This window comes from Lepisma saccharinum, chromosome 6 (genome assembly GCF_977018435.1).
Source record: "Lepisma saccharinum chromosome 6, izLepSacc3.1, whole genome shotgun sequence".
NCBI classification, from domain to species: Eukaryota; Metazoa; Arthropoda; class Insecta; order Zygentoma; family Lepismatidae; genus Lepisma; species Lepisma saccharinum.
In genome coordinates this window covers 62,111,256-62,138,256 of record NC_139234.1, presented here as the reverse complement: position 1 = coordinate 62,138,256, position 27,001 = coordinate 62,111,256, and the positions used below count along the sequence as shown (strand labels likewise).

At 38.0% G+C, this 27,001-nt stretch overlaps 1 protein-coding gene across 1 annotated transcript in view; it reads left to right on the top strand.

Moving 5' to 3' along the window:
- Nucleotides 1-666: 666 nt before the first annotated feature.
- The window catches only part of LOC145988820 (protein G12), a 43,269-nt gene continuing 16,934 nt past the window's right edge, over nt 667-27,001 (top strand). Inside the window, exon 1 of the mRNA XM_083124030.1 lies at nt 667-711. The gene's annotated coding sequence lies outside the window, so the exon portion shown is untranslated. The remainder of the gene's footprint in view (nt 712-27,001) is intronic.

Here is a 27,001-nt window from a genome sequence, read left to right as displayed (position 1 = left end):
CGTCTTCCATCCTCCCCCGAACCTCCAAAATATCTTGGTCCGTAACACTCCCACCCTTTCCACACCACTCCCCCCAGCTCACAGGTGCAACAAACCCAGATGCAAGACCTGCCCCATACTCATCACCTCCCCCACCCTCCTGATCCCCACAGCGGCAGGTGAGTTCACCCTTCACCCTAAGGGCACCTGCCACTCATCCAATCTAATTTACACCCTCATCTGCCAAATCTGCGGCAACTTCTACGTAGGCGAAACCTCTTCTCCCTTGAATTTAAGGATCAATAATCACCGTTCCTCCACCCAAAACTCTGATTTCACAGTTGCCATCCACACCAACAGCCATAACACCACCTTCAATAACTGCTTCCGTGTTGCCATCATCCATCTTTTACCCCCCCCCCGCTCTGACACATCTTTCCGTAGGCGATGGGAAAGGGCCTATATAGCAGGCATGCACACCACTATACCCCCCGGACTCAACCTAGCCAACCAGTAACCCTTTCCTCTCCTCCCCAAAACTACCCACCCACCTTACAGTAAACACTGGTTAAAGTACTTTTTCGTCATCTATCAACTGTTTCTGGCAACACTGATCGTAGAGACCCTACGGTCAGTATTCTGTGCCTCTTCTCCTAGTAACGCCGATCTTTTTCCTTCTAACTTGAAAATGCGACTCAGATCGCGAAATATAGAATATTTTCACTTCGTGTGGTAAGTGTTTACTGTCTCCTTCATCATTAGTATTTATCCGCTCTTCTGGCATCTTTTCTGATCCTATTCCTGTGTTTTTATATATATATATATTCTTATTTTTATTTTTAACTCTGACTGCCACATACATTTTATATACAGGGCATGTCAATAATTAGCTTAGATGGGGGCCATCTAAGATAAGGAGGGGCGTTATGTAACACACAGCTCATTGTGTTGCAAAAAGGGCATAGCCTCCAAGGAAATATTAACACACTAACAGGAAGTAAGGACTTATGTCACATACACTTGTGTCATCCTCAAGGCATGTGATTGAGACAAGGCCTTTCCCTCCCCCCTTCTTAGTCAAGGACAAGGTTACCGACAAGGCGACCAACAGGATGTTGAGGTGGCTTAGTAAATATAAACAAGGCCAAGACCTTGGCCCTGACGATAGACCACAAGGCCTCCTAACCACAAAAACCTCCGTCGGGGCCAGCAAGGCCAAATGGACAGATTACTAAAATAGCCACAAGTTTGGTAGCAATAAGAGCTGGGTTGAGGATGAAGACAAGGTGTCGTATTGTGAATATATACTTCTTGCACACAACCGTGTGTGTGTGTCCTGCAGACTGGTGAGACAACGAGAGGCTGCCCTGATTAACGTCGCTGCTGTCTTAGAGGGTAAGACCCATTTTATCTAAGTGGACTTTCCACTTAGAACTTGCTTTCTAGTTAATAGTTAAACGATTGGCCATGAAGTTAGTAATTAGTACTTATATACTATGATGTTAAGATTTAGGCGAATAAACAATTATTATGTCCTGGAACAGTGTTTTTAAATGAAGTCTTAGTATTAAGTATATCATAAATAGTACCTTACGCAATAGCGTTACAGAAAACACTTCCACAACCTTTTAAAAGTCTACAGAAACTCAGTTCTGTAAGTACGTTCTCCTGTAAAATTGAAGAAGTGTGCTTTCCCTATAACAGACTGTTACCGATTTTCTATGTCAGGCTTATCGGGGTGTTTTGTGCTCAGAGTCCTGATGTTGGGTGATCATGTGTTGGAAGCATGTAGGAATGGTATTGTAATGCTAAGACTAGGGTGACCATATGTCCCTTTTTGACCAGGACAGTCCCTTTTCAGAGGCATGGCTTGGGCCAGTCCTGTCCATATTATTAAAAAGCCACTTTTTGTCTCGTTTTATAAAAGCCTAGGAGTTGTCTTGAAAATGAAGTCTAAATTTCAGACACATTTCAAGATGTTTTGTGTGTGTTCTGTTATTTGTAGATCAGTGAATATGCATGCAGTTTTTCTATGGAATTACAAAAAGAAATTAACCTTTCTTTGGTATATCTCTTCCGAGTAACGTGCTTAGTATATCATGCTCACATGTGAATGTTATTGTTTTTTGTCATTTTTTAAAAATATCTTTTCCCATTACTAGAGACAAATTATCAAGAAAACATTACAATGTTTATAATTTTATTAAGAATTTATTTTTGATGTTTACTAATTTGCAAAATATTAGCATTGTTGACAGAGTTATACATTCTACTTTGTAGTTTCAACCCAACCAATATATTGAGGGGGAAACAAGTAAAAATAAGTTAAACTTCATAAGGAGATTGATTCCTTGTTGCTGTCATTATCACTTTTCGGCAAGAATTTACAATACCGGACCCTTCTGTAATTTCTATGCTACTACTTATACTCACGAATAATTAGTCGCGATGATTTATCTGAGGTTAACATGTTGCGGTGAGGTAGAAATTGTTCCTTAATGTGTAGAAGTTGTAAAATACGTACTTACCAATTGTGTATTGCAGAACACAGTTCAAGGTGCCATTATGCTTTTTACACGAAAACAAACACAATTTTTCATATAGAGAGTAATTTTTGTTATTCCTTTTTTCGCTTCCTTAACACACAATATGGCAGGCAAAACTTGACTACTGTAGTGGGTATGCAGTGTTTCAACCTTCTTCACCAAAAAATACCTATTATCGTGTTCGTCACGTGTGCAAATTGTACATTATGCACAGGTAGCTGACGGATAGCCCTACGAACCATTCCGATAAGGTTAGGTTTGGTTAGGTTAGGCAAGCAATGCAATTGTGCATCGTTGAGATATTTCTCTTGAAAAATACATGATTTCTCGGTCAAATAGATTCCACGATGAAAAAAAAATACCTCGACAAATGTTGGAAACCTTAGACAAACTCATTTCCATAAGTAGTTTCTTCTGTAAAATATGAAGAAATGTGTCTCCGATATATGAAACTGTTACCCAAGTATGGAAACCATATTTGTTGATATGAACAATTGACGTTCGCAATTAGTTATGCTGTCTACAGCATTGCTACACTGTTGATTTCTTACTGGATAGCATGGATCGTGTAAGAATGGCAGAAGAGAACAGTAAAAAAGTTGTTAATGTTGTATAGATTGATCGGGCCGTACGTTAGAATTCTTCTGCCTAACCGGTAAGCTCTACGATCCCACACAGAAATGCGTCAAGGATGACAAAGAAGTGACAGTGACAATCACGATGTAGAAGAGCATGTGGAATGTGGACTGATTTGATTACAGGTAAGTTGGGCAACAATGCATCGATCGTAAAATTGCAGGATACGAAAATGGCATCTTTGATGAAGAACGTTTGCCATTAAAGTACTACGAAAATAAGATTTTTTATCGGTTCGTTATCACAATTAGCGTAGAACCATTCACGGATAGCCCCACTGACCATTCTCAGTAAGGTTAGGTTAGGTTAAGCAAACAGTTAAAATTTAAGGTCTTAAAACCATGCACGCGTAGCCCCACGAACCATTCACGGTTAGGTTAGATTAGGCAAGCATAGTTAAAATTTGGGGTCGTAGTAATGTCAGGAATATATATTTCGTTCCTTAAGTATTCGAAACGCAAAATCTTGTGATAAATAATGAGCAATTTTGCATTGGTGACCCCCAAATTTTAACTTCAAATTCGTGATTAGGAGGCCTCAATTAGTGAGTATGCGAATATATTACAAAAATCGGGGAGGGGTCCGGTATTGTAAATTCGCTCCTATTTTTCAATGACTCGTCAGCAAGCATTGTCTGAACACAAAAACGATATTTGATCAAAAGGTAGAGCATTTTTTTTGGTTCATGTTCATGTTCGTATAACAATTTCAAACATTAAAAATCATATCATACCATTAGGTTCTATTAAAAACACATACAAAACTACTCTAGTTATGTGAATATGTTTACTACATAGATATATCTAAGAAGCCTACCGAAATATGAAGATAACACTCGGAAAAAAAAAAACATTCCAAAAAGCCAGCTTTTTTGAAAGCACTGTTTGTCTAGCTACCAATTTCATATTGTAAATTGTATTTTATATTTAGAAATGAGTGTCTATTTTACAGTAGGGAGATGAAAACCATGGAAAATACTGCCAACTCCTGTATTTTCATTGATTTGAGACACTTTTGTGAAAAAAGTCCAACCAAGAAAGCTGTGGGGGGAAAAAAACTCCAGTTTTTTCCAAAAAAAGCCGGTTATTTTCCGACCACTTCCAACTCTACTTTAAACGCTGCTCCCCACCAAAAGAGGAAAAAGTTTAATTTGCGTACTGCAACCACATAGGGCCGAATCCATCTCCAGACAGGCAGAGGGGTGGGAATCATCGTCTCTGATTTTCCTGAAATTTTAATATGTGAAACTGAGAGAATCTGAGAAATATGTATTTTTTATTATTTTTTTTATTTTAGTTTTCAATCTAGATATAGCTGTATCAAAGTTGATCGTGCGGCAGCCACTTTGGATCTGTCAATTCTTTTATCTCAACAAGTAGAGATAAATAGATGGATCTTTTGTTGTTTTGAAATATTTGTCTTTCTACATATTATAAACAAATATCTCCAAAACCAACAGTGGAAGAGCAATTGAAACATAAACATTTTTTTAAAAATTGTTTATCTCAAAACTCCAATCTCAAAAATTCTAAAAATAATAAGGGAGTTGTATATCTAAGGGTACTATATATACTAAAAAGGAGAGCATGCCATTTTGCTTCTCGAATTTTTTAAAAAATCCATTTTAGGACAAATTTGGAACCGTGGAAATGTTACATTAATACACTTATAAATTGTTTTATGCAATATATATTATGCATCCATGCTATAAGACACTGTTTGCTGAAGCAATTTATAAGCACTGAACAGTTGCTGAATAGATTTAGTGTCAGCATCTAGTATGAAATGAACTCTTGCTGATGCACCAACAGGGACAGGAGGATCAATTGTCTTTAGAATATCATGCAACTGGATAGAACATGTGTGATGAGTTTGTTGTTTCTTGTCAGGAAAACGGTACCCACTAGATGGGCCATGAGGCAGGTTGAAGTTAACAGAAACTTTCTGTAACTCATTGCTGACCTGTGTAAATTCTGCCACCCACCATTCACCTGCATACACACAGGCCACAAACATTCCAGTCTTTAAACTTTAGAGATCATGCAGTTTAACAGCTGTACTATCCTCACTGTTGCCAAATGAAACATATTGCATGATGCTTCCTGCTGTTCTTGAAATGGAGATCTTGTTTCCATCACAAGCCCACACATGAGATTTTTGGATTCCTTTCACTGGTCCAATTGTTTTCCAATCTTCCATTTTTCTAGCTCGAAAATCTTCCACACTATTTTTGTGTAAAAGTATCAACCTGATTGCAGTAGTGTACTGTGTAACTGTTTGGACAAAGTCTGTTGCACTCTGAATGGCCTGTATTACAAGCTTAGATAGATTGTTTAGTGGCATGATGTTTCACTAGACCTACGACCCCATCACATGGCCCTTTTCCATGTCCAGTTGCACTAAAAATCCATTCTGAGGGAGCTGGTGACTTTGAAAGTTCATAAAGTTGAAATCTGTTTTTATAAAGTGACTAGCAGCCCCATCTGAGATTATGCTAGTTCTGGTTGGTTTAACACCAAGGTTTTCTTTCATCTTCTAAAGTACTAATAAAGCATGAGAAGAATTGTGTTCTGTGTCATCACTAATAATTGCAAAACTTGTTGTCTCATTGTTGAAATAGGTCTCTGCTGTACAAATTGATATTAGGTCATTCTGCCAGTGCTAGCCCTGTACTTCTGCTGGTAGAACAACAGGCCAATTTTCTGCAAAATCACAATGAATGACTAAATGTTGGGCAGATGTTGTTGATTTGTCTTTGATATGTGAGATGTGTTGTCTTTGCACATTTTTCATATAAATATAGGTTACGGCCTTCATAGTCCATTTGGAAAATTCTTGGAAGAAAATAATCGATTGCCACTGTCTTTTTTACAAGTTGACAGCCTTCCCATGTCATCATTCTCTTCTGCTGCTTCTTCAAGTCGTAAGGTTTGTAGAGTTACTCCACCCTGACCTGGACATTTGTGACATTCTTGTAATAAGCATGATTCACTCTCCATAGGACACACAACTAATGATAACGCCTTACTCACAAGACTATCTGAACAATCATATTCTTGCAGCAGGTTTTTCAGGGTAACTACACAGAGATTGAAGTTTGAACAGTACACAGACACACAAACATCTCTTGTTGTATGTGGTATTACCCACTTAGGACACAAAGAGAAAAATTTTGTTCTACCTATCTTTATTTCTGGATACTTGTGTTGAAAAAGGCTGTATGTTTTACTAATACTCCTTGTCATATAGCATTTTATTTTGGGAATTCTTTGACCTATTTCTAGCTCAGTAACAGTATTCTGTTTATTAGCACTCTGCCTTGATACTGCTGTCTGCACGTCATAATGGGTTGTCCACAGTAGGAGTCTGGTATGCCAAAAAAAATCCTTTCTCCACTACCAGTCTTTGTGATTTGTCAGTCATGGGTTTGGTAGAATTTGGAATGTGTTCTAAAATCTGCTGTTTAGTAACAGATCTGTGAACAATAGACATAACTTGAACCTTTTGGTTGTAAGTTGTGCATGACTCAACAGCTGTATTTATATATTTTTTAACCATAATTCACAACACCCACATTGTGGAATAACATTATGTTCTGCCAAAGGGGAGGTCAATTCAGCTTGAAAAATTCTGGACAGACTCCTTCCAGTTGCCACATCTACTGCTGTTACAAGCTCTTTTCTTTTTCTTCTTACATATAACCAGGCTGACACTACAACTGCTGATGCTGTTGTATTTAGTTGCTGCAACTCTTCATTTTCAAAGTCAAAGGGTGTGTCACTGCCATTTTCAGTTGCAACAGTAGTAGGTGGCTCGTATTGTTCATCATTAAAATCTATTGTAGCATTTGGAGCACAAGTGATGTTTTGGATTCACTCCGTCATTAGGAAACCTCTCAGAAAACACATCACTTAGATGGCCAACCACAATAAAATTTGGTCTTTTCCTTGTTTTGTAACACACTGTCTTGTGCACATTTAATTCTGTTCTGTCCCCACTGTGAAGCCATTTTTTCCTCTCAGCAGACCGGTTACAAAATGTTATGGATTTGGATCCTATGTAATCACCTAACTAACTAACTGACTCTCTAGCCTTCTTAAACCCGAAGGTTCATGGCTGCAGCAACAAAGGCCTTCCATCTGTCCCTATTCTGAGCAAGATCTATATACTCTTTTCCATCCATACCGATTTCCTTTAAGTCCATCTCAACGTTATCCCTCCATCGTCGTCTTGGCCTTCCTACAGGTTTCTTACCACCAGGTTTCCCAAAGAGAATCCTGTAAACTCTTCTTTCCTCTCCCATTCGTGCCACATGGCCTGCCCACCAAGTCTTCTTGATTTAATCATTCTAATAATATCTGGACATGAAACAAATTATGTAGTTCTAAATTATGTAACCTTCTCCACTCACCTGTCTCCTCATCCCTTTTAGGTCCAAATATTTTCCTAAGGATCTTATTTGCAAAATACTCTCAATTTATGTTCCTCTTTCAATGTAAGGGACCAAGTTTCACATCCATAGAATAATATGCTTCGTGTCATACCATTTTTGTTATTAATACGTTGCCAAGTTAACTAAGAGTGCATTTTTTATCACTTGACCCACCCGTTACTTACATGTGATTGTTATTTGGGAATTTTTTTTTTCAACGAACCACTTATTTGTTAGCTTTCAGAAAAAAACGCTGAAATAAGTTCCATACAATGAGCAGTTTTTTCTCAATTCATCTTTTTATGTGGAAAATTGTAATTTTTTAAAAAACAATGGAAATTGGATTACCTCAAAAACTACTAATTTTCGGACGGGGTATCATATGGACAAATTTATTGAAATTGTCTCTACTTTAACCCCTTTCAGGGAATACATCTAATTACAAGTCACCCTGTATAATTTATCTCTTTTGACTGAAATATTCTTTTTTGAAATCAATGAATAGCTGATGGACACTTTGATTATATTCCCACTTCTTCTCAAGTGTCTGTCTGATGAGAAAATTTGATCTGTTACGTTTAAATCCACATTGATAATCACCTATAATTTCATTAGCATATGGGGTTAGTTTTGTTAAAAGAATGTTAGATAATATTTTATATGTTGTTGAGAGTAGAGAAATTCCACGGTAATTATTGCAGTTCATTTTATTACCTTTTTTAAACACAGGAACAATTATGGATTCTTTCCACTGTTGAGGGATTTCTTCTTTATTCCATATTAAACAAATTAATTTATGAATTTGACATTAATGAATTTCCACCATATTTAATTAACTTAGCTGATATTAAATCAATACCAGGTGCTTTGTTATTCTTTAGCCTTTTAATAGCATCTGTAACTTCAGTGAAGTTAGGTTCTGGAAGTAAAGGTTCTGCTGTGCGTACTTCATTTACTTCTGATTTATCTCCTACATGAACATTTAAGAGGTCATTAAAGTAGTTCTTCCATCTATTTAAAATATCGCTTGGATCGGCCAAAAAATCACCATTTTTATTTTTTATCAAGTTTACTTTAGGTTGCTACCCCTTTCTAAATTCATTTACACCTTTATATAAATCTCCTTCATTTTTGTTTTTGCTGTTTGTTTCAATTTCGTTAATTTTACTTTTCAAGTAATCCCTTTTTTTTTACTTCTAAACGTGAAGTTAACCTCTCGCTTTATTCTATTATAATTGCTTAGATGTGTATCATCAGAGTTATTTAACCACCTAAGTCTAGCCTGATTTCTTATTTCTATTAGATTATGGCATTCATTATCAAACCATGGCTTACTTTTTCTTGGTTTATGGTATCCTATACTTTCTCTAGCTTCTGATTCTATTGCATTACGTGTGTGTTCCCAATTCTTATTTACGTCTGTTTCATTTATATTTTCATCATCATTTAAATCCTGCAAAACATCGAATCTACGTATTTGACAGTTTGGCCGCGGTGGCTCAGTCGGTAATGTGTCTGACTACCATGCTAGAGGTCCCGGATTCGATCCCCGGCCAGTACAAATCCGGGAACTTTTCTAACGTTGGAAGTGGCCCCGGCACCCACCCAGTGTCAAATAACATGGGTACCTGGGGGGTAAAGGTGGTCAGGGGCATGATGCTGATCACATCACCCCCACTCACGACTGGATCAAGAAAGTGTGGGACGTTACCCCCACACCCCCTATATGCCTTCATGGCGTGGTGCTAAGCTCAGGGGAACACTTTACCTTTTTTTTCTTTTTACCTGTATTTGACAGTTTAATTTGCTAATCTTTGTTAATTCTTTCATCAGCAAATTTTCCTGTATTAAATTTTAGAACTTTTAGATTTTGTTGCTTATGAATTAACTCTGAGCCTTTCTCTTAATTTAGCAATTACTAAATAATGGTCACTGGCACAGTCAGCACCTCTATGTGAACGAACATCAATTATACTAGTATGTACTCTGAGCCTTTCTCTTAATTTAGCAATTACTAAATAATGGTCACTGGCACAGTCAGCACCTCTATGTGAACGAACATCAATTATACTAGTATGTCTTCTCTTATCAATGAGAATATGATCTATCTGATTATGAGTTTTACCATCTGGAGAAGACCAGGTATATTAATGGATATCTTTATGTTTAACAGTGGTACTTTTCACAATTAAATTATTTGAGGTTGCAAAAGTAATTAATCTTATACCATTATCATTACTAATTCATGAAGACTTTCTTTACCAATCGTGGGTTTAAATGTCTCTTCTTTACTAATCTGTTCATTACAGTCACTTTCATATCATACTGGGAAATTTATCAAAGACCTGTTATCATCTTTATCTTCCATTGGTGCATGTATGTTTATTAAAATAATTTTACTCCACCTACCCTGTAAAATTGCATGATGATATCCTATCATTAATAAATTTTACTGTTTTAAGAGCAGAGATAATTCTATTATTTATGAAGAAGCCTGTTCCAAAATTATGATTTTCAGTACCACCATAGAAAAAAGTATAATTTTTAGTTTTACAATTCCCTTCTCCTGGCCACCTAACTATGTAATCACCTACAATGAGTAATCCTTGCACAAAAGCTTTTAAGTACTGGTGGACCACAAATTTGGTGAACTGCTCTCTCTTTGCCTGTTGACAACTGAACTGTGAATTCCATGTGTCCTCCCTTTTATATGCTAGGCCAAAATCCAGAATTATCTGAAAAATTCAAGAAAGTTCTGTTACAATCTGGAATTATCTGGAAGGTTCCAGACAGTTCTAGAAGATTATGTTACATTCTGGAAGGCTCCAGATTGTTCCGGAACATTTCCATGGTTCCAAATTTGTCCAAAAATTGATTTTTTTTAAAAAAGAATATTAAAAATTTGAGAAGCAAAATGGTGTGCTTCCCTTTTCAGGATATGTAGTACCATTAGATATACAACTCCTGTAATATTTTTAGAATTTTTGAGATTGTTGTTTTTGAGATTAACAATCTTAGTAAAAAAAAATGTATATTTTTTAATTGCTGTTCCAATGTTGGTTTTGGAGATATGATTTGTTTATAATATGTAGAAACACAAATACTTCAAAACAAAAAAAGATTAAACCATTTATCTCTATTTGTTGAGAAGATATTGCAAATTTTAAAAAAGATGACATCCAAAGTTGGTGCCGCACATATTAAAATTTCAGGAAAATCAGAGATGATGATTTCCCCATTTTCATTTTCACCGCCTGTCTGGAGATGGATTCGGCCATAGTTATTCGAGCAATAAATATCAAACTGGCCTGAAGATTGTTTTTCTTGTACAATTTACGATACGTTTTGTACATTACAAGATAATTTCTAATAAGCCTATTTCTTTCACATAATGTAATTCATCTCCTGTGCCACTTCATTCCATAGCACATCATTTTTGTCATTATTGTGCTCAGTCGATGAATAATAGTACAGCAGAGGCTTCGTTTCCACAAGAACGATTAGCTGTTCTGGATCAAGCTCTATTTTTAACCTTGACCGCACTGTCAAACTTACATATAATATGTGCTGTCAAACAATACAGTGACGAGTCACATGCAGGTGGTGTGCTGAGAAGAAAGGATTCACACATGCACAAAGAGTTTTTGTCGCATTGTGCTCCTCCGAGTCCAAATTCCCAGGACCTTCACTGTTTTGTCGCAATGTGACTCAAGTCAAATGTTTTTTTTTGGTGTGTGGTGGCTCATAAGAGCCCCATGTTAAACGTTCCCCAAGTTGGTTTGCAACAAAAATGACTCCTCGTGTCGGATCCGGTGTGCAGTTGGCCTAAGAGGTTTTGTAAAATATAACAAGATTGTTATCATGCCTCTTTTCCTCAAAAGCAGTTAGATATTAAATTCAACATATCAAGTGTAATGTGCATTGAACACACCCAAAAACACTTATACCAGATAATTAAGTATCCAAGTGTTCATAAACTTGTCAGCATGTAATTGAGTGGTTCTGCATTGGATCCTCTGTGGGACACATGTGATGTGGTTTTGATTCCACTTTATAGCCCAGTCAATAAAGGTTTCATGTCGGGAATAATTTCATAAAAGCTGAATTTTGGTCAGTTGTTAGAGCACTACTAGTAGTGCAAAATCCCAAAAGTTTCTGCACCTCCTCACGGTGCTTCCCCCCCAGTGCCCCCCCAAACATCAATTTCGTAGACTCAGTTATTGACCCATATCTCCGTAACCAATGGTCATAGGCAGGAAATCTTTTTTTTTAATCTTAATCCTCATTAGATGGGCTACAATAAAGATTCTGTTTAATTTTTTGATAATGTTGGTGATTTTGCTGTAATTTAAAAAATAATCTTCAAAAAGTGAATTTTTTCTAGTACTTTATGAAGTTTTTGCCTTGTAACTTTTGAACAAATTAAATGACAAAAAATTGTTTCAAATAAAAGTTGTAGCCTAATTTATAAGCTTTAAAACTATATCAGTTTTAATATATTTTAATGTAAGATGCACCATAAAATGTGTGTCTAAATGGAGGACAGCACTAAAAAAGTGCATCTTTATCACAGACCGGCAGTTATGTCTGGAATCATTGACTTTTCAATAAAAACATGAGACTTGGTAGAATTAATTGTTATACCACATATAAGACATGTTCAGTAGAGTAGCCAATCGCCATCTGCATGCTGATGGCCGCCATCTTGAAAAGAGTGTACCATATTGGATATTTTTGATTTGATATATCTCTGGAATGGTGGCACCTGTCAACTTCAGAATTTTTCAGAAATGCTCCAAATAGTGTAAACTTTCATAATATAGCAATAAATCTATTTTTGAAAAATAAAAATAGTGGCCTTGTAGAAAAACTCACTATAATACTTTATGTCAATAACTCCGAGTTAAAAGTCTTAATAATTCTCGATCCATACAATCAAACCCCAGAGGAAGAAGTCCAGCGGAGTGAGGTCAAGTTAACGTGGCGGCTACTGTATCGGTCCATCACGTCCAATCCAGCGATTAGGAAATGTCGAATTGAGGACCTCCGAACATCCAGATTGCAGTGTGGGGGAGCCCCATCTTGTTGAAAGTTGACGTCCGGTTGTAAAGCAACTACCTGGGGGTACACAAACTGCTCCAACATGTCCAAGTACACAGGGCATTGCAAACAAACGGACCGATGATCCTGTCCTTCATTAGACCACACCAAACATTCAATTTTGGGCTATCGCGGACATGTTCTCTGTACACATGTGGATTTTAAGATTCCCAGATCCGTACGTTATGCCGGTTGACAATCCTCAACATGTGAAACGTTGCTTCATCTGAAAACAGGACGTTGTCAAGGAAGTGAGGATTCATGTCAATATGCTGCAGCATTTCCATACCAAATTCTTTGCGACGCAGCTTATCATCTGGCTTCCAATTGTTGCACAATCTGCACTTTATACAGATACAACCGAAGCTGCTTGTGCAGAACTCGATGCATTGTTGTTGGAGGCACATTGAATTGCCTAGATGCCTAGCGGATGGATTTACTCGGGCTTCTCTGAAACCCCACTAGAATTTCTTCCACCTTTTCCTCTGACACACAACGCCGAGCTCCACCAGATTGTTTTAGGACACTGTCAGTTGTTAGAAACTTACTAAACCACAGCCTAATTGATTTAGCATCAGGTGCAACTCATCCGTACACTCGTCTGAAATTTCATTGCGTTGCAATCACAGATTTTGTCTCAGCATACCACACCACTGCCTGTGCACGTTGTTGAACAGTCGCCATTTTTATTTATGCGACCGTGGCACTGCGTAGTGAGCAAACGGCAACTTCAAGTCATGAAAACAAAACTTGAAGATCTGGCCTTTCATTTGGTGTTACAGTTATTTCACAATTCATCGTACTTCATTCACAGTAATTAATTGAAATTAGGGAGATTTAAACGGAACACACTGTATACTAATGAAGCACACCTGAAGGACTAGGAAATATAGTTCTGCCTGCTGGTAATAATAATTGCAACTGCATTTACTTCAGTTCAACTCCCAGAAAATCTTTGTCGTTAGTTATATGCACAAAGATGAAATTTTATTCTTGCATTAGTTTTGTTATTCCTGTCAGAAAGTAGTAGTAATATGAGGGTCATATTGAAAATAATGAGCAACAGCTTTTCATTTTTGGTTTTATTAAAGGAAAACATGCTACATCATAATTTACAGACTTTTCTTTACTTTTCGACAAAGTCTCCATTTCTTTGCACATATTTTTCCCACCTTTCTGGAAGCTTGAAAATACCCTTACGATAGAACTCCGTTCCAGCTGTTCGCAGACAGACACATTGCTTTCTGTTTGTCCTCCATCGTCTGGAAGCATTGGCCTCGTAACTGTTCCTTCACAAAACTGAACAGATGATAGTCTGAGGGTGTAATGTCGGGACTGTAGAAAGGGTGAGGCAGAAGTTCCCACCCCAATGCACGATGGAGCTTGCGAAGTGTTTGGATATATAACAGTAAGCATTTATGGTTACCCCAGGTTCAAGAAATTCAACCAGAATGCAACACTCTGCTTTCCATGTTGCATTCCTTGGAGGCAGTTCATGTGTGACTGCTCCAAGGTTGATCTTTGAAGCTTGTGTTTCTTGCTTTACAATGTTTTCCCCCATTTTCTAACACTGCTACCACCCATGCATACATCTCTATATGCATGCTGAAGGCTATTCTGAATTTCAGCAGCAGGAATTCACTCTTTAACAAGTAATTTAATCACAGCACGTTGTCGAAACGAAACATCACCATCAGCCATTTCTAAACAACTGACTGCGCTCACGCAATCGAAGCTAATGATGTCACACTACCTCGATGTGTTCAGTAAAGTCTATATTTTGCGATGATTTAGTTTGTTTGCGTGTGTTGATGGATTGTGCTTTTTTTTAAATTGTTGCTCATTACTTTCAGTATGCTCCTCGTAATTAGGGACGAACTGACATGAAATGTTTGGTAATAGCAATAAACTATCAATACAATAAAATTTATTGATGGTGATAACTGATATTCTACTGATCTAATATAAAATTGCAAATGTCCCTTGAAGTACGTGAATGGTTCATTCACCCACTAAATAAATGTATGTAACTAAGAAATAACAATGGTTTTTGCCTTTGAAAAAGATATGCATACTTAGACATTTACTTTACAAAACTATAACATATGAATAATGTTCTTATTCATAAAGTAATAACTGAATTTTGCACTAAATTACAAACTGTTTAGAAATACAAAGGCTGTCACAGAGAAGGTGAGACACATTTTTTCCTGGCTTGGCAACACTGCCTATGGTTTCGGCACTAGTTATGTCGTGTAGGATGACTCATTCTGTTTCCGTAGCAAGTTGTCACATGTTGCGAAACCACGTGAGCAGCTGTGTTGATTTACGTGGAACGTGTTTTGTTTACCCCTCCAGGTTTTTGTGTATAACATTGCTTTTCGCGATGAGCACTCAAGATGAACAGCGACATGCCATAAAATATTGTTGGCGTTTAGGGAAAAGTGCTGCGAAAACATATGGAATGTTTCAACAGGCATATGCCGATCAAGACAGACTGAGTAGAGCCACAGAGTACCGATGGCACAAGTTGTTTGAAGATGGGCACGAATCAGGCGCATCCTAGACAAAGACCGTCCATGATTAACGACACTAGTGAATACGGTTGCATACCTCGTGGTCTTTTTTATTATAGACATTTTCCTGCATACAGCATACAGCCCGGGCCTTGCACCCTGCGACTTTTGGCTATTTCCACCTTTAAAGGCCGCTTTACGTGGTCGTCATTTCATGACGAACAAAGAAGTGATCACAAGTTTTCTTCAGTTTGCTACCTGACGACGAATTTTCAAAGACATTCACAAAGTGGCAGGAGCGTATGAACACTTGCTTAGCTGTCAATGGTGCCTATTTTGAAAAAGATGTACGTCTACTCAATATGGCTGATTATGAATTAAAATTTTGTGGTTTGAACTTTTTTTGTTTAATTTTAATGATTCTTGGAGGGGTCCATGTACAGTGGTGGAAAAAAGTTCTTCCCCATAAGACTTTAATGGCAGTAAATAATACCGGAAAGGTAGGCAAAACACATTGCACCTTTAGGTAATCGGGTGATTCTGTCTGTCTCAAGGAGCACCTCGTCTTGCATGCAAAAGCCAACAGGCACAGGAAATGCAGGAAAGTCACGTGGTTTTGTCAGGTGGAATGTTGTTCGTCAGAAAATCGCCTTTTCTCAACCCAGGTCGCAGAACCGACAAGAGCTACCCGTTATATCTCCGAAAATGATTCCCCTAAAAATCTTGAACGAAACGCTAAAACAATTCTTGCCTTAATTACTGTATGTGCCGCAGTAGCACAGTCGTTAGGGCATTTTATTATCATGCGAGAGATCTGGGTTCGATCCTCGACGGGGGATAATCGGGATTTTGTCCACCTGTTCAAGCTGCTTCGGTGCCCACCCAGCGTCGTATAAAGTCGGTACCTGGAGGAAACTCTGGGGAAAGGGGGGGGGGTATGGCGGCCAGGGGCGTGGTGCTGATCACATCATTCCCACCTTCGGCCTGATGAAGAAAGCGTGGGGCCCTAACTCCACTAACTCCCCACCCCCTATACGCCTTCATGGCTTGGTGCAAAGCACAAGGTAGGACTTTGCATTTTAATTTACCATACATCCAAATTTTGTCGTAACAAAACTTCCCAATCTCTACGTGGGCTTTCTTCCAAGTTCCGTAGGGATGTGAATAGGCTCCAATATTTCTTGAGACAATTCATACATGTTATATTTCCTTATAAGAACAACAGCCGATATATATTTTGTCTTTTTCTTTTTGGCGGGGAGGTATAATCCAAACATGTGAGGTGATCCTTTTCCCACTACTCACTCCATTCTCAGAAATAAATCGCAATTCCAAACACTGAAAATGCAGCACTTTCTACATCTTAGCATGGAAATATCTACATAGTAGCAAAGTAATGTGTGGAAAGAGAAAAATTTTCGATTTGTAACGGCACTCTGGAAATCTTTTACAAGTAGTTTATTTTTTTCAATTTGAATTGACAATCATAACATTCATTAACGATTCCAATATTGACAAAAGAATAGCTTAGGCGTTCTGCTACTTTCAATTCTTCATTATCGTACTCACCGTAACACACACACACACACACTCACTCTCTCTCTCTCTCTCTCTCTCTCTCTCTCTCTCTCTCTCTCACTCTCTCACTCTCTCATTCACTCACTCACATCCTTCCTGATGGCGCTGTAGTAGAGGAGTCGCATTGTAATCAAGGAGTCCCCTGTTCGATACCCGGTGGAGACACAGTGGTTAGGATCCCACTTTAAACTGTAGATGCAGTCTCGATTAGCCTTTGTGTGCATAAAGTGGACTTAAAATACCAAATGAAAATAAAAATAAAAATCACCGTAACTCTCTACAAAGCCAGAGGATCCATTTTTGAAACCTGTTGAGGCTTAGATGTAGCATTGCATTCGTATCATTACCCATCATCTTCGTCGTCGCGACTATCGCAAGAGGTAAAAATGCGACACAAAATAACCCAAACAGAAGCTTGGAATCAATCTGAATATTGGTTACGTTGGATACGTGGTAGAATTGTTTTAAATATCACTTCCTGTGATGTAATAGGGTTTTTGATTAAGGACCATTTGTATAATACATATCGTTGATGCGAACAATAAGTAGTTTCACGTTCACCACACTCTTCGGTTGTTTAGAAATCGTAAGGAAGAAGGATCTCTAAATTTTCGCTTTCACATGTCAATGAAACTTTAAAATAAGTTCAGTGTAGGTCACAAGAGAGATTTACATATTGTTATGATATCTTTTAAACACCACGAAATCTAATTCCAATAGAATACGATACTACTCCTTACGTTCCTGTAAATGTTCACCATTAGTCTGGCGAAAGAAAGTAACTAAGATTTCCGTGTTTCCTTGAGGAAAGATAAGGCGCCTGCTTGTAGTAAGCAAGCACCAACTGCTTCGATCAGTGACCTTCACTGCCAGAGTGACTCACAGCAGGCCTGCGCTCGTTCCAGTGTGCGTATAAAACAGGTATTTTATTTCGTTCGTTCCAATCCACAGTTATATCAAGCTAACATTCTAATATTTTCGTAAAATATGTAGTAAACAAGTTGTATACATTATGGTCTTCCAGAGTGTTGTTGCCTGCTATTTACACGCGGGAGATGGGGGTGTTGTAAACATTTCTGAACCCAAAGGTCGAGCACGAAGGAAAAGTTGTGTAATCATTGGAGGTAATAATAAGGTAATAGAAGTTGAAGGAAATGCTGGAATAAATCATATCAGAAATTGAGTAAAAACAGTTCTCATTACACATAGGGCTATCAGATCACTCGTCAGCGGAAAGTAGGACAAATTGTCTCAAAATGTTGAACATGATCGTATTTGCAGTAACTATAATATGTTACTAGGACATCTTAGCATATAACGAGAATATGACACATCTTCAGCTGAAAAATTAATGTTGAAGTGAACGTTTGAGTTCAAAATTCCTCAACTGCTAATTAATAGCATGGCTGTATGTGATTTCAACTTGTGTATGTAAGACAGAACGTTGTTCGTCGATGTGGGGCCAGGAAGAGAAAACAATCCATGAATTCGGGAAGGAAAAAATTCACAATTTCGTAAACAAAGTCTGGAAGTTCTTGTTTATTAATATGTAAAAAAACTACTATACACTGGAAAAAACAGAACTGTGTGCCTTATTTCTCCAATAACGAGAAAAATTACTTGTTACTTCGAACAAATTACCGACACTTATATCGATAAAACTTCACAAAGTAAGCATTTTTATACATATATCCGGACTTTTTCGGATCTAGAAAATCGTGAAGTAATTTCTGAGCTGGGATTGTAATTGTTTTTCCGAACATCCAGTAGCAACCATGCACACTCTTTGATTTAAGCATACTTCTCCAAGGAACCACGTTATCTTAGACTTCCCTCAGTTTTTCTGTTTCTCCACCTAATTTGAAGTTACGTGATGCTCAAAATATGTATAAGACATTTGAGATTTCTTTCAAATTCCTTCCGGAGGCCAGACACAACTATAAAATGTAGGACACGTCCGGAAATAAGATTGATTCTTATAAGTCTTTTTATTTTCTTATTTAGCGTCGTTTTTCTTTCACCTCTTGCTAATCGCGACGACGAGGATGAGTGATATGATGAAATTGATGAAGGGGCACTCACAAAGAACACCCATACGCACGACGGGATTCGAACCCAGGACATCAGACATCGTAGCGCACTGTGCTCACCACTCCGTCACGGACGGAATTCTTATAGCCCTAATCGTTCCTCAAGCATATTTCTTATCTTTAACTATACATGAAACATAATGAACAATCTAAATAAACAGGTGCCAGTTCACACTCTAACCATAAAAAAAACATATGCATGTGAAAATGCAAAATAATATTTATTTTTAGGTAGTTGTGACTTATTATTGTATATTAAAGAAATATATTAGTGATAAAATGACGGAAGTAGAGGAACATCTCCAATGAAACACTCATGCCTTATGGATATTTTTATTTCTTGCCGAACAAGGTTCCGAGTTCCGAGTTCCGACCAAAATGGATTCATTGTGTATGTTCATTCATGTCTTTAATGTAATCATAAATCGTCGTCATGAATAATTTAACTTCTGAGGAAGAAAACTGAGGTAATTACTAATAAAAACAATAACAAAACAAATTTGATCTTAAAGCCCTGGCTTTGCGCTACATATTGCATCACGGGGATCATAGGCGTGCGCCCATGGGGCCAGGGGGAGGGCAAATGCACCTCTAATCATGGACGTCTGCAGATTTTTTCCACGAAGAGACAAGCAAGATATTTTTCCATGGGGCATATTACCCCGATAATAGTGTTGCATTATCGCATTCTGCATCCTCATTATAATAATTAATGTAAATTATTATGACAAATCAAATTATACGTGTGAAAACGTACTTTTTGGTTGACATTCGTTTTCTAAGGGGAAGATGTGGCAATCCTTGCCTCCCTTTCAGACATCTATGCCCCTATATTATTATATTTTCACCTAGAAATTTAGGATAGATGAATCCTATCGCCGTTATTAAACTATATTATACTCTTAAAGAAAATTAAGTATTTTCAAGCCGATGAAAGTTCAAGGCAACTAGTGTTGCCCACGGGATGAGACGGGACAGGCTTTTATAAATTCGAGACGAGACGAGATTGATCATGTGTCCCGAGACAAACGAATATTTTCGAGACGAGACAGCATTTCACAGCATTTCCACGAGACAGGCCAAAGTCTCGTCTCGTGGGCAACACTAAGGCAACTACGGGGGAAGGGGGTGCAGTGGCGAAACCACAGCCCCCCACAACCTTGAACAGAAATCAATTTTAGGGGGCAAACATGGAAGTAAAGGAAAGCAAGAGTAGCAGAATCTAAGAGTAGCAGGACAAAAGGATACTCAAGATGGATTTTGTTTTCACGTCTTTCTTGCATTATTTCTTCCTGACTGCCAAGAGCACCTGCGGGAGGTGTGGGGGGGGGGGAGGGACAGAGCTGCAATTGCCCCCTTGATTTCAAATTTTATACAAATATAAATACCTTTTGTAAAATGTTCTTGCTCACTTCGCTCGCAATGTCTGCTTTTCTTGCAGTCTAGTCAAGTTCAGAGCCGTAGCTAGGGGTCGGCGGGAGTTAACCCTGGAAGCCAAACGATCTAAATGAAAAAAATTGTAAAAGAGAATAATATGGCGCTCCATGAATTTTTTTCCCATATTAAATCGACATTGTTTTCATTTTGCAAAAATTTGGATCTGAAAATTTATTGGTAGCTTTGCTCGCAATTCGTTTTCTGTAATGCATTTTATATTACCGAAGAGAGAAGTACTGCTGCTAAAAGGTTTTCTCTTAAGTGCATGAACAATTGTTTGGAGGAAAAGGAACGCGCAGATTTGAGAGACAATTTATATGATTTTTACTGTTGGTATATATGTATATATATACAGGGTGTCATTTTAATGGCGCCCACGGACCACAGATTCGTATAGAGGACATCAAAACAAACAACTTTTCTCAGTAACATTTTTCTCGTTGGTGCATCATTTCGGCGCTACAGCTGTTCAAAAAAGACCGTTTTGCCGCCTGGATGCTGGCAACCCAACACAACATTTGATCGTATCTGTGACGTCATTTCCTGCGGCGAAACAGCGCACGGCAGAGTTGCAAAGAACACACAAATTTTGTGAAAATTTACAAACTACCAATGACGTGATTAAGTGTAAAACGAAACGAGAAACGCGTCCAGTAGACCGAACGTCATAGCCTACCAGCCAGAAGGTCAGCAGTCATCTCAGGTTAAGTGGGAAGTGAACCAACGATATGAGAAATGGTAAAAACGTATTCAAAATGAAGTGTCAATTTCGGATTTTGTCTCAGCCTACATGTCAAATATCAACAACATATACATTTTATTGGACTTACAGCTTACATGTGGCTGTTTGCGCCCAGTTACATGTCAAATATTTGCAAATCTCGTTGCAAGGTTGGTATCTACAGGTTTGTGTCCAGATGCCTTGGGGTACTTTTGTGCTGATAACGGAAGTATCCGAGGTTCACGTTGTTACATTACGGCTAAAACACGTACAACCACAGTAAGAATCTAATTATGAATCAGTAGCGAATATACTGTCCTGTTCACAGTTGCAAACTATTACATTACATGTATATCCGGTGCATAGATAAACACAGTCGTCGGAGAGCTTGGAGCTTGTATTACTACTACTTATATCCCAGTTGTTTCAACAATTTTTATCACTTGCCTCATAATGCACTGAATATACATTATATTATGTGTTGCTTACCTTTGGAATTTTGAGTTCTTCCATTTCTAGTATTTTGTCATCTGTTCAGTGTGTCACAGAAAACTAGTATCAGAAGGACGAAGTGGATAGACTAAATTGTAGATGCCAACTTGGTGACTAGATTTGCAAATATTTGACATACAAGCTGAGACAAAATTCGATATGACCACTTCCACTTGATTTCTGTTTTCGTGTCGTTTGTTTACTTCCAGTTAGGTTAAAGAACGTGTTTTCTCGTTTTCTTTTACGGTACATAATGTGGCTGATTGTAGCTATGTCATTTTTCACAGAATATGAGTGTTCCTGGCAACGCTGGAACGCATCGCTTCAGGACGGGATATGACGTCACAAATGCAATTAAATGTTGTGTGTGGTTGCCAGCATTCAGGCGGCAAAACGGGCTTTTTTGAACGACTGTAGCGCCGAAATGATGCACCAACGAGAAAAATGTTACTGAGAAATGTTGTTTGTTTTGATGTTCTCTATACGTTTCCGTGGTCCGTGGGCGCCATTAAAATGACACCCTGTATATATATGTGTGTGTGTGTGTGTGTGTGTTGTATATATATATGTATGTATGTATTTATATGTGTGTGTGGGGCGGGGGGAGGGGTGTATATATAAACACACCCATCAATGCAATAAAATTTAAACAAGTGAGATGAAATTACGTTATTATTTTCCGGCCTGAAATATAATCAAGGCTATCCCCCTCTAATCAGAGGGTCTGCGTACGCCTATGACGGGGACTGACACTTTACATAGGTGTAGACACGCTTCGTACAATTTGATGATATCCCGATTACGTAATGGATGTGCAGCCACTTAACTGAAGCCCCCAAAATTCACATTTTATTACTAAATTGTAAATTAGCATAATATCACATAGTTTACCTATTCATAATATCCGCCGCTTTGGTGCACTTTGTGGATTGTGCATTAATCAACATCAGGTTAATCGCGGCAGGCAAAGTGGAGGGAAAATGACAATGAAGCACAACGAGGGGGCCCTTGGTTCCCGATTAATGAAACTTTGTCTACATGCAACTGAGTCGCTGCGTGAAATCGCTCAAAATGTCATTTATTAATTTCTTAATTTTGCTTATTTTATATTGCTTTTCTAGCACTTGGCGTCAACAAAGGCGATGAGGATGATTAATGAAGTTATGAAATGGATGATAGGACATGATGATCCATGTCTTACACAAAATTCTAAGTTGGGACTAATGAATATCGATTCGTCTTATCATTTGTCAAGTAGTTGTTTTAACTCCAATCTTTTTCAAGGACTTCTGGGTTGACAGCATGTGTGTTGCGCGGTGATGATACGACGAAAACCACCATTTCAGTGTAATTCTTGACAATGAATCTAATATCAGTAAAGAGAACATTTTCTTACGAAAAGCTGTTGATAAGAAACCAATTCCTGAAACTTTTTCTGGTGGTCTCACGGCACCCAGCTGTTGTTTGTTATGGCTGGGCCTGGGGGTATGACTCACGCTTCTGTCAATACTCAATCATTCCCGAGAATCCAGGTCCGCCAGGCAAACCCAAGCGACAATTTTGTTATTTGGGTTGCATAGACAACAGGCTTTAAGATGTTACGATATCGTAGGTCTCGTGGCCCAAGAACTATTTTCCATGACTGTACATGCTTGTCTTTTAACTGCTACACAGTCACGACTTTTTGAACTATTGTGCTCATTTTGGTCTCAATCGGCAGCTAATGAACCAAATTGTCACCCTAGTACATTTACTAGCCAATGGAGGTCGCTGTTTTCCTATACAGGAATTAGTCTCACCTTCTCTGTGACAGCCTTTGTACATCTGGTTGGTAAAATTACTTGAAATTGTAGTGATAAACCTATATCTGCTGATACCAGGCTATAAGGTTACCAATTAATTTGTACCATTCCTAATAATAATAATAATAATAAAGAAGGTGAGAATTGTGTGATTATTAGGGGATATGGAACAGGTCATTGTAAAATTAAAGTAATTAGCTGTGTATCAATTACTTTGGAAACAATTGAGGATTCTGGAAAACTTGGGGAAAATACATTTGAAGTTTATGTGGGAACTAAATTTTCTACATATAAATTTTTAAAAACCTGGTTTCTATCAACTTGGAAATCCTAGGAAAGTCAGTTAAAATTGGCCTGTAAGTGAAGAAGTCAAATAATATCATATTGCCTTCTTGAATGTTGAACAACCTTTAAATATAGCATGCAGTTGAACACTTAAAACATGATTGTATGATTCTGAGCATGTTAGAGGACCACAGCATAGTCTGAAAATATATTTTAAAATTGCCTGGAGAACTTTGCTATGAAGGCTGCAATCCCCCTTATCCCTATAAATCATCCCTGTGTAGAATGCAGGCAAATATGGTCTTCTCATCTCCAGAATTAGAAATTAAGTAGAACTAAAGTTAGTACAGAATGCCTGGGGGGAAGGGACACTGTGGAGTAGTTGGTTAGCATACCACATTTGTAGTAAAATCATTGGTCTGTCATATGTTCCATCACCGGCAAAAATAAATTAGTTCAGCTGAAGACAAGAGAAGGGCCACTTTGTCAAAGCATATAGTATTATAATATGTATAATTAGAATCACTGGACAATGGATTGTGCCCAATTAACTTTGCATGCTAAGAGCAATCACTTTGCTTCAAGTGCACAGGATTCTACAGAGCTGCAAATCGGCCAGATTCACTTACTATGCCCACTTGGCTGGCGAGCGGGTGGGTAAAACTATATAGGCCTGGGGATTGACCCGTCAAGCATCGAAAACCCACAGGTACAGGCTGGCCTTGCAAAACCCAGCTCGCTTATCTGCAGTGAACGCTCATTCCGGTTTTGCACCGTCTCCAGATACATGAGTCATGCAAACTGTTGCCAACTAATAGATTCTAAATTGTTCAAAGAGCACTTGAAATGTTCATCACGTTTATTAATTTGAAATTGCAGAGATTTATTCCGTGGTAGAAAACATTTGTATCACTCACACCCAGTGGTGGTGATTGCACCTCTTGCTCCCACCCCTAATCACCGCCACTGCTGACACCTGTAGAGGAGTACGAATCAAGTTTCGCAAAAAGTGCCATCGTAAATATTTTGGAACTTTGTGTGACTGGTGGTTGTTCTACATTAAACATTTTTTTTTGGGGGGGGGGCTCCACTATGGTGCAAATGGTAGCATCGCCGCCTTGTAATCAAAGGGTCCTGGGTTTGATACCCGGTGGAGGCACATGGTGGTTCGGATCCCACTTTAAACTGTAGATCCAGTTCTGATTAGCCTTATTATTAGAGACCGGATGTTTAGGCACTAAAACATATAAAATAGGCAAGCAAATAAGCACATAATTTTCAAAATAGGCATTAAAATACAAATAGGCAATGAAATTTAACTCAAAATAATGAAGATAGACATACAAAATGAAATAGGGTGTTTAAAAAATATAGAAACATACCTGTACATTCTTTATAGTTGCTTAAAATAAACCAGGAGCTCATCATTAGAGACAGCAGTCCAATATTGTACTTAATAAATCACTGCAAACAGAAGTCACGTCAGCCCAAAATTTTCCATTGTATAATTGCTACACACAATAGTCTGACAAAAGAAATTGTCGGCTACTTCCAACCAGTACGGAAATTATGTAAATCTACACTTTATCACTGCACACAGGTTTATTTCAGTTAAAAAAATTACACTATACAATTCCACACAGTAGTTTGAACTAAGAAACTGTTTAAATGCATTTCAAGTTTGTACTGTACAGTTTGGCAGTCTCTGAATAAGAAGCACTAATTGCGGTTGCACATCACAAGGTATTTCTTCAGGTGATCAACCGACAAGTTATGTCTGCTATCGGACAAAACATTTTCTATAAAATTTGGGTTGTGCTGCTTAATGTATATAATGTATGAGAGCCTTTTAGAATTGATAAAGATCTTTCAACCTCCACAGATGTTACCAGAGCATACTTAAAGCACGCGAGAACATGTGGATCTAACTCAGTTTGTATATTTTCACCTTTCAGAACTTGTTGAATTGCGCTTATTAGCTGCAAAAACTCGCTGACATTTCTCACGAACAGCCTGACCTTTAGCACCAGTACAGCACAAATTTGGTCAACTGCAGAATGAAAACGGTCCATAGAATTTATCAGTGTTTCACTTCTCTCTTCCAGTAATGTTATTGTGTCTGGCAAATTTGAATAATTGGTGGTGATGAATCCTAACAGAATTGTTCAAAAGATGCTGTGTTACTGATGTTGCATCGTCTTGAGATAGGGAATTAATTACTTCAGCCACCTTCTGATAGTTGGTCCTGTAATATACTGTAGCAGATATCCAAGTAGTACCCCATCTAGTTAGTATTGGCTGTGGAGGCAAAGCAAGTTCAGGGGCTGTTTCTTTACACAAAAGAACCCGGGATGGTGCTTTGAGGAATATTTTCTTAGCATTGGAAATTAAAGAGTCAACTTTGGGAACTGAAACACGAATTTCCTCTGCAACTTGATGGACAGCATGCGTGAGACATGTTATGTGCAGCATAGCGGGGAAAATAACTTTAAGGGCCGTTGCTGATTTTTTCATATATGGCCCTGCATCTGTTACAAACAAAAGCACATCTTCATGCTTAACACCATCCGGCCAAAGCAAATTTAGTGCGGAAGTGAACAACTGAGCAATTGCTGTACTATTAGTTTATTCCAGTTGCTCACATGCAAGAAGAAATATTTTGGGCTCTACATTGTGTTCCATTGTACCAATTACAACATTAGCAAGAAACCTTCCCATAGCATTGGTTGTTTCATCAATAGACACCCAAATGTTTTCCCCCTAACTTCTTCCCTAATTCTTTCAATGACACCCATGTAACACCCTTCGACATAATTTTAACACAGTGTTGACTCATTCGGTACATATTCACCTGTGTACTTCGATAGGAATTCCCTTAAAGAGGCATTATGCAATTTCCACATATCTCTATGAATGCCTTACACAAATCTGCAGAAAACTGAGACTGCCTAGGAGAAATAGCATATGATGTAATTAGTGACGGTTTTACCTCGCATGACTTTTGCTTCTCAATAGAAACCGATTTGTGTTTAGCAGTTTCTAAGTGTTGCATAACATAATATGTTTTCGTGCAATTCACAGACTTTTCACATAACTTACAATATAACACCGATCCATCAGTTGTAAACACACTGGACCTGAATTCTTTCACATAGTTGCTCAATTTGGTTCTCACAGAAGATGCTTCCTTGGGCATTTCTGTGAGGAAAAAGCACAAATACACACAAAATTTCCACCACAAACCACGAGAGAGAAAACTACAATGATCCTTTGAAGAGCTTTCTCCAGACTACGTGCACCTGTGGAATGCAACAGGGAAGTGAAAGGGTTGAGGCCAATCACCCACTTTGTGACATTCTTCCAATGAATTGGGGTGGAGCTTGACCT